Here is an 8,302-nt window from a genome sequence, read left to right as displayed (position 1 = left end):
CAACGTCAGGTTTTGCAGAAAGATGAGGACTGAGAAAAAGCCATTGGATTAATTAATTAAGAGATCCTTGATAATCTTGGGAAGAGCAGATTAGTTTGAAAGATCAGGTCAAAGCCAGATTACAGAGGGATGAAAAGTTTAAGGCAACAAAGGGGAGGCAATGAGTACACCACAGCTTTTTCTAGGAATTTGATGCTGAAATCTAGACAGAGGATAGGAAACGTGTAGGATAGCTTACTTAATAGGATAGTATGATCAAGTGAAGGGTTGTTTTGTTTTTTTGGTTTGTTTGTTTTAAAGAATGGAAAGACCTGGGCATATTCTCAATGATGACAAATGTTTGGTTTTAAGGGTGGATTTCATTTATTTTTTTAATAGTCAAAAGCAGATTTCTTTCTTTGTTTCTTTTCTTTTCTTCCTTCCCTACTTCTTTCTTTCTTTCTCTTTCTCTTTCTTTCTTTCTATCTGTTTCTTTTCTTTCTTTCTGTCTCTTTTCTTTCTGTCTGTTTTTTCTTTCTGTCTTTCTGTCTCTTTCTCTTTCTTTGTTTGTTTCTTTCTTATAATCAAAAGCCAGGTCTGGTAAATAAAAGCGTTTGACCAATCTAAGTAATACTATTTTTGTTCAATGGCATGGCATATGAACTGGCTTTGAAGTGGAAAGGAGAATTCTAAAAGTGAAAGTAATTTCCTTTACTTAGGTGTGGAAGTTCCCATGTATTTAAGAAATGCCTATAGCACTAATAGAAAGAGCATTAGATTTGGAGTCTGAATGTATAGCCTATATCAGATTGCATGCTATCTTGCAGAGGGGGAAAATTTAGAACTCAAAATCTTATAAAACTGAATGTTGAAAACTAAAAATTAATTAATTTTAAAAAAAGATTTGTAGTCTAAGAACCTATGTTTAAGTGAGGTTCTGCTTTGCTGCTTCTTGGGCATGTGACTTTAGCCATCACTTTAAAATGTTAAACATCAATATGACAAGTTAGATATACTTTGTAACTATTTGCATTTTCATAAAGCAATTCTAATGCATAAAATATTATATTTTTTCATTCATTACCTCTAAGTCACCGTTAGGATTCTTCATCATTCTATCCTTTTGCATTCAGTTCCCCTCATAGAGTTGTAGCTAATATGCTTTAATTTTAATTTTTTAAATCACTAGTGATTTGGGGCATTTTTCACATGGCTATTGATAGATTGGTTTTCTTCCTATGAAAACTGCCTGTTCACATCCTTTGACCATTTATCAGTTGGGGAGTGGTTCTTATTCTTAGAAATTTAAATCAGTTCTCTACACATCTTAGAAATGAAACTTTAATCAGAGAAAATCGCTATAAAGATTTTTTCCCCCATTTACCATCTTCCTATCAAATTTTAGCTGAATTGGTTTTGTTTGTACAGACAATTTTTAATTTTATGTTATCAAAATTGTCCATTTTACCTTCTGTGATCTTCTCTTACCTTTGTTTGGTCATGGACTCTTATCTGTAGTTCTAAAAGATCATTTCTTCATCGCTCCACTAATTTGCTTTATGTTTAAATCAGCCTTTATATTTAAGTCATGCACACATTTGGAGCTTATCTTGGTATATGCAGTGTAAAATGGTGGTTTATACTTAGGTTCTGCCAGACTACTTTCCAGTTTTCCGAACAATTTTTGTTAAAAAGTGAGTTCTTACCTGTATACTTAGGGTACAGCTAGGCGGGACAGTGGATAGAGCGTTGGTCCAGGAGGACTTGAGTTCAAATCCTGCCTTACTTCCTAGCTGTGTGACCCTGGGCAAGTCACTTATCCTTTTTTGCCTCAGTTCCTCATCTATAAAATAAATTAGAGAAGGAAATGGTAAACCACTCCAGTATCTTTGCCAAGAAACCCCAAATGGGGATGGGACATGACTGGAATAAAACAACACCTATAGTTGGGATCTTTGAGCTGGTAAGCTATTTTGCTTCTGTATGTTATGTATCTAATCTCTTCTACCGATCAAACTCTGATTTCTTTTTTTTCCTAACCTCTCATTTCTTAGCCAGTAGCAAATTGTTTTGATGATTACTACTTTGTAGTAGTTTGAGATCTGGAACTGCTAGAAACCCTTGCTTCCCATTAAAAAAAAAATTCCCTTGAGATTCTTCACCTTGTGTTTCTCCCAGATGAATTTGGTAATTTTTTTCTACATAAAGTCTTTGTCAGTTTGGCATGACACCGAAGAAGTAAATTAATTTAGGTACTGTTGTTTTTATTATATTTGTTCAGCCTACTCATGAACAATTACTATTCCTCTAATTATTTAGAGCAGTCTTCATATAAAGAATAGTTCTTGTGTGTGACTTGGCAGGTAGACCTCCAAGTATTTTATATCTTCTGTAGTTACCAACTTGTTTTCCAAAATGATTCTACTAGCTGTGAATACCTTTTTCTCCACATCTGTCATATTTTCTTTGCCTTTAATTATTTTTTTTTGCTAATTTGACTATTAAAGTTGGAGGTGCTAACGGTTTTACTTTATATCTCTTTGATTGTTGAGACTGAACACTGTTTCAAATAACCATCTACGATTTGTATTTCCTTTTTTCAAAAATTTGAATATAGGCTAGTCCTTTCTGAGCTTGGAGAGAAAAATATTAGCATTACCTCACAGGGCTGTTGAGTGACAAAAATGCTTTGTGAATATTTGAAATGTATGTAAATGTGTTCTTTTTCCTCCCTGGTTGTAACTTGTTTCTTGATTCCCAATTAAACTGGAACAGGGCTGGGATCCCCTTTTATGCTGCTTATTTCTGTATTTGCACAGAACTTAGTAATGCCAGGCAATAAATATTTGTTGTTGACCGGTTTGTTGATCGAAGCAAAGACTTGTCCAGTGCCATGACTCAACTCAGCTCTCCCACTCTGTGTACTTAATACTCACACCATATGTGTTTGCTCTTCATAATGACAGCTTTAACAGTCCCCAAGGGATGGAAGAAAACCCGCTCTATGGTTAGGAGGGAGATGGAAAGAGTTTGGGGCATCGGTGGCAGATCTGGAAAGACCACCCAGGAGTTCCTGCTTCCTAGCTCCACTGGAGCAAGGGCCCTTTGGTGAGAGCCTGCTAGGGACAGAAGCACCTTTCCTAGCTGCTCTATGCCTTCCTGGGCCTTTCGTGGACATGTGCACATGAGAGATGCACAAGGGAGCCTGAGCACAATGGAGGTGGACAGCTCGTCTCCCCCTTCTATTCCCCTGTCCCATCGACTCCTCCCCTCCCCTTGGCTCTTGCTACCTGCCTGCCTGCCTCTGGTCCTCTGGTCACTGGTGGAAAGGGACTGCTTGGGGTCCTTGGGGTGAAGTAGAGGCAGCTCTCCCGAGAGCCCTGCCTAGGCTCTCTGGTTACAGGGCTGAGGAGGTGGGGGCGGGGGGGGGGGGGACGGACTTGTCTCCAGTTTCTGGCTCTTTCCTCTCAGCCCTTCCTCAGTGGACATATAGGATGTCCCTCCCACTGTAGTTCTCGTATCCCTCTACCCAAACTTATGTGTTTACGGTCTTGGGCTCACTGCCCCTTGATGTTCTCTTTTCTGGCCAGGAGTGTGGGATTTTCTCAGCTGTCTGGGGGAATGGAGCTAGGGCTCGAGGGGCCTGGAGAGGTAGGGGCGGGGCTGAGGGAGAAAGGCTTAGGGGCCAGAGGAAGGAGGGAGAGCGAAGAGGAAAGGAGGGAGGAGTTAGAGGAGGAGTTGGGGGGCGGTGGGGCTGAGAAAGAAAGAGGCAGGAGTCAGCTTCCTAAGTGGAGGGGGTCCAGTGCAGCCTGGGACTCTGCCTCCCAACTTCCAGTCTTTCCTTGATCTCTGTTCTCCCCACCCCACCCCCTTCCTCCAACTCCTCCTCGGTACTAGCCCCTCCTCTGACCGCCCAGGGCCAGGCTGGCCCAACCTCTCTCTCTTCCCTGGGAGCCCCCCTCCCTGGTCTCTGTCTCAGTCTCCTCCCCAAGCCTGTAGCGAGGGTCGGGCACTCCCTCCCTCAGCTGCGTGCATCTCATACCAGCCCTCATTCCTCACATACCAGTCTTCCTCCTTTCAAACTTGAGGCCAGGGGGGTGGCGAGGGACAGCAGCCTCCCCAAGGCTCTAGGACCCCAGCCCGGCCCCCTGCCACCCCCCACCTCCCGACCTCCGCCGGCTAGCAGTCTCCTTCCAGGATCTTCCTGCCCCTTCCCCTGTTCAGGTGAGTGGAGGTGTCTGCACAGCAAAGTCCCAGCTTCTTGTCTCCCGCCTTCTCCTAGTTTACTCTCTGGCTCCCTCCTCTCTCTACTTCCCCTCTCCCTCTTCCCCCTCCCTGTCCCCTCCCTCCCCTCCCCTTCCCTTTCCCCCCTTCTCTTGTTTCTCATCCTTCTCAGCTCCCAGGTCTTTCCCTCATCCTTTGCTTTTTCCTCCTTTCCCCTTCTCTCTCCTTTATCCTGCCCTTCCCTCTCCACCTTAGCCTTTTTTCTTCTCTCTTTTCCTTCTTGACCCCGTCTTTTCTTTTCTCTCTTCTCTTTCCTTTTTCCCCCTTCCCCCCTTCCTTCCTTTCCCTCCTTCACCCTGACATTTCCCTTCTTATTTCTTTCTTTCTCCTTTCTTTCCTCCTTGAACTCTCTTTTCTTCCTCCTTTCGTTTCTCCTCCAGAGTTACTTCTTCCTCTCTTCCAGTTGACTCACTCCTCCAAGAATAGGGATCTTGTGTTTTCCTGTCAATTTGATCCTGGAAAAACTCCTTCCTCTCTCCCTTCCGGCCTGCTGCCTTTCCCCCTACCCTCAACCTGGGAGCCATGTGTATGGCAAGTTGCGTGCTATGCTGTGGGGATCCTATCTCCCCATCATTATGTCCTTAGGAGAAGGGCTCTGCTGTCCCCCAGCCAACTTTTCCCAAGCCTGAGTTTACTTTCGGTAGAGGGTTGTTTTGTTTTTTTTTTAGTTAAGAATCGGAACCCTGAGATTCTGGCCTCCCAATGTGATTTCCCTTGTCCATTCTCTACAGCGTTATTGGAGAGCTGGAGCAGAGTTGGTGCGTCTCAGGGCGCCCCTCAGAACTCACTTAGCGCACCATCCCTCTCTCATCCCCCATCCTGGGACAGGTAAGGAACCCTGTTCATCTGTGGATTCTAGCCTGTCTATGAGGGAGAGCTATAGAGAAATGCGCGGGAAGATTGGTGTGTTTACGGGAATTCGTAGGATCACAGATAGAATCATAGATTTGGAACAAAAAAGATTTTAGAGCTCCTCTGTTCTAGATTAGTGATTGGGGTGCTTAAAGGCTGGGGATGGGAGAACAGCAGGAGGAGGAAGGGATTTTTTAAAATAGCAGGGAAGCAAGAGCATACGGAGGGAAGGAAGGGCGGAGTATAATGTTAATTTTATGTGACATTGGGCAAATTCTAAGCCTTGGTATTCTCATCTGTAAAATGGAGATAACCATACTGGTACGTTACCATCCTCATAGAGATCACATGTTCAAAGTGCTTTCTAACTAGAAAGTACTACACATACAGAATCATACTTTAGAGCTGAAAGAGACTTGGAGGCCATCTAATCCAACCCCTTCATTAAACAACTAGTTCAAGATTTTAAATGTAATGTATAAATTACAGGTAATATGTGAGTTATTATTACAGCAGCAACCGCCATAAGGTGGAGGGAGGTAGGTGGAAGTAGTAGGGAAATACAAGGGGTCTGGGCAACAGGGAGGAATAAAAGCTGTGAGTAAAGGTGAAGGAAGGGATTTCCCATCTGTTACTCTTCGCTGCCAGATCTTTCTTAATTTAACCCTAGAAGAGAGAAGAGTACTCAGGGGGAGGTATTTGGAGTTTGCTGTGTAATTGTTGTTTTTTGTTAAGAGGCTGTAAGTGGCTTAGAAGACAGTAGTGTTTTTTTTTCCTGGGAGGTGGTGAGAAGCATGGTGGCCATGCTTATGAGAGCTGTAGAGTAAAAGGGTTATAAAAACCTAAAATCGGCATTTCATCAGAATTGCAACTCAGATTCCTCCCTGAAATCTCAGTCTCTCTCTCTCTCTCTCTCTCTCTCCCTCTCTCTCTCTCTCCTCTCTCTCCCTCTCTCTCTCTCTCCTCTCTCTCCCTCTCTCTCTCTCTCTCTCTCTCTCCTCTCTTTCTCTCCTCTCTCTCTTTCCTCTCTCTCCCTCTCTCTCTCTCTCTCTCCTCTCTCTCTCTCTCTCTCTCTCTCTCTCTCTCTCTCTCCCCCTGTATGTGAAATAGAGATATTCACTGGGGAGGGGCAGTAGGTAGGTAGACGTCTGTGTTTAAAAGTGTGTGATCCTAGATCTCACTTTGTGAGCATCTCTAAATGAATTTGTTGGGCTCCATGAGTCTGTGTGTATGACTCTTTAGTTCTGTGTGAGAGTGTTATGTTAGCATGAGTCTGTGTACACATGGTCTCTGAGTAGGCAGATTTGTGTTCGAACCTCTGCATCTCAGTGTGCTTATTTCGAAGTGTGAGGGTTTCTTGAATTGTTGTCTTTGTGGGCTGATGCCCCTGTGTCTTTAAATGTGTTTGCATATTTGTACATGTCTGACTATCCATATATGCCTGTGTCTTACTGTGAGTATCTCTGGATGTAAATCTTTATGCAAAGAAAGAGACTGAGAGAAGAGAGATAAAGAGAAAAAGAGAAGAAAGAGGAATGGATAAGACCAACTTTAGTAGTATGTAGGTCGAATGATCAAGCATGTTTGTATTGTGTGTATTTGGCTGTGTGTGTATGTGTGTGTTTTACATTGGTTGTTTGTTATATATTTAGGAAGATTTGTTTTGGAAAGAGCAGGGTGGGCTCTGAGGTGAATTCCTTGATAGTTTGAAAATGTGAAGTTGAGTTCTCTCCCCTGTGAGCTCTTGGGAAAACAAGGTAATGAATGGGAGGGACTTTAGGGTTGGGATCAGAAGCAGGAAGTGAGAAATGGTAATGTATAGGAATTGAGCTGTAAATCACACCCAGGAGGGAATGAGCATCAAAATCTTTTGAGTTGTGTAAGAGGGTGCTTTTCAGTTCTCCTAGTAACATCTAGTGTAGCCTTGCAAATAAGGACAAAATTTTATCAGCCCACTCATCTTTTTGCCAGCCTTAGCAGCCTGAAGACAGCCCCATTTCTTATGACTAGCCAATTGTCCCGTGCTTGACTACCACTTTTCCAGGGCAGAGGAATGGATGAGTCTCCTTTTTATAAGGCTAAGTTATTGCCAGACTGTTCTATAGTCCCAATTCTGCTAACCTTTGGCTTATTGGGAAGGAGCATGGTATGGAAATCATGTTGTTTTGTGTGGATAGCATGTTGGATTTGGAATCAGGACCTGGGTACAAATCTCAGCTCTGGTGCTTAATTATCTTTGTAATCTTGGGCAAGTCATTTCTTGTCTCTGGACCTCAGTTTCTTTATCTGTAAAAAGAAAGGCTGGACTAGCTGTTCTCTAAGGTCTATTTCAGTTCTAAAAATATCATCCTATGAACCTATGCTGTGGCATGTGTCTTAGATGGTTAATTTTTACACTCATCTACTCACACTTGAATTTTCCTTCCCTATACCCTCTCCCTCCCTTATCCTTTACTTGGTTCCTTTTCAATAGAGGTATCTCTCTAGGTTTTCACCATTTGAACATTAGAGTGAATGAGATCGTCCAAGAGAGAGAGATAGAGATGGAGAGACAGAGAGAGAGAGAGAGAAGAATCTTGGTATAGGTAACAAAGCCTAAGCTGGGAGCTAGCATCTTAATTGTCTCCTTTTCTAAATAAAGGGGAGTCGGTCTGGCCTCCCATTGAGATGTTCAGAGGGAAAAATAGGATGATTCCTATGTAATTCATAGCATCGTTGGATAATACTGTTCTAATAATCAAAAAAAGGACTTGAGAGACCATCTAATCCTTTAATTTCCTGAATGAGGAAACTGAAACCTTGACAGGTGAAGCGATTTGGTTGTAGTTGTGTTGTTGTGTATGGTCTTCTGTCATTTAAACAAAAGCTCCTTGAGGACATGACTGTCTTTCTTTTGGCTTATATTTATATCCCCAGTGTTTAGCACAGAAGCCTGGCAGAAGTCAGCCCTTAATAAATGCTTGTTACCTTGTCTTTCTTAGTAAGTGACAGAAGCAGGATTTGAACTCACTGATTCTAAATTCAATGTTCTTTCATGCTGTAAGACCACATCCTCAAAAAGGGAGGTAGAGACATGCCCTGATCTAGTTTCCTTACTCTTCTCCCCAGAGCCTACTCTGCTATCTCCAAAACTAATCTTTCCCAAACGTATAACAAATCTCTCACTCTCTCTCTCTCTCTCTCTCTC

The 8,302-nt window shown here is 42.7% G+C and overlaps 1 protein-coding gene across 3 annotated transcripts in view; it reads left to right on the top strand.

Moving 5' to 3' along the window:
• The first annotated feature begins 3,660 nt into the window (after window positions 1-3,660).
• The window catches only part of TEAD4 (TEA domain transcription factor 4), a 77,889-nt gene continuing 73,247 nt past the window's right edge, over window positions 3,661-8,302 (top strand). Inside the window, exons 1-2 of one of the 3 annotated variants that reach the window (XM_036760159.1) lie at window positions 3,661-4,203; window positions 4,995-5,091. The gene's annotated coding sequence lies outside the window, so the exon portion shown is untranslated. The remainder of the gene's footprint in view (window positions 4,204-4,994; window positions 5,092-8,302) is intronic. The other 2 variants (XM_036760158.1, XM_036760160.1) reach the window with 2 other exon arrangements.

Source organism: Trichosurus vulpecula, chromosome 5, assembly GCF_011100635.1.
Source record: "Trichosurus vulpecula isolate mTriVul1 chromosome 5, mTriVul1.pri, whole genome shotgun sequence".
NCBI lineage: Eukaryota > Metazoa > Chordata > Mammalia > Diprotodontia > Phalangeridae > Trichosurus > Trichosurus vulpecula.
The sequence above is the reverse complement of the archived record's forward strand: the minus strand, read 5'-3'. Positions and strand labels throughout refer to the sequence as shown.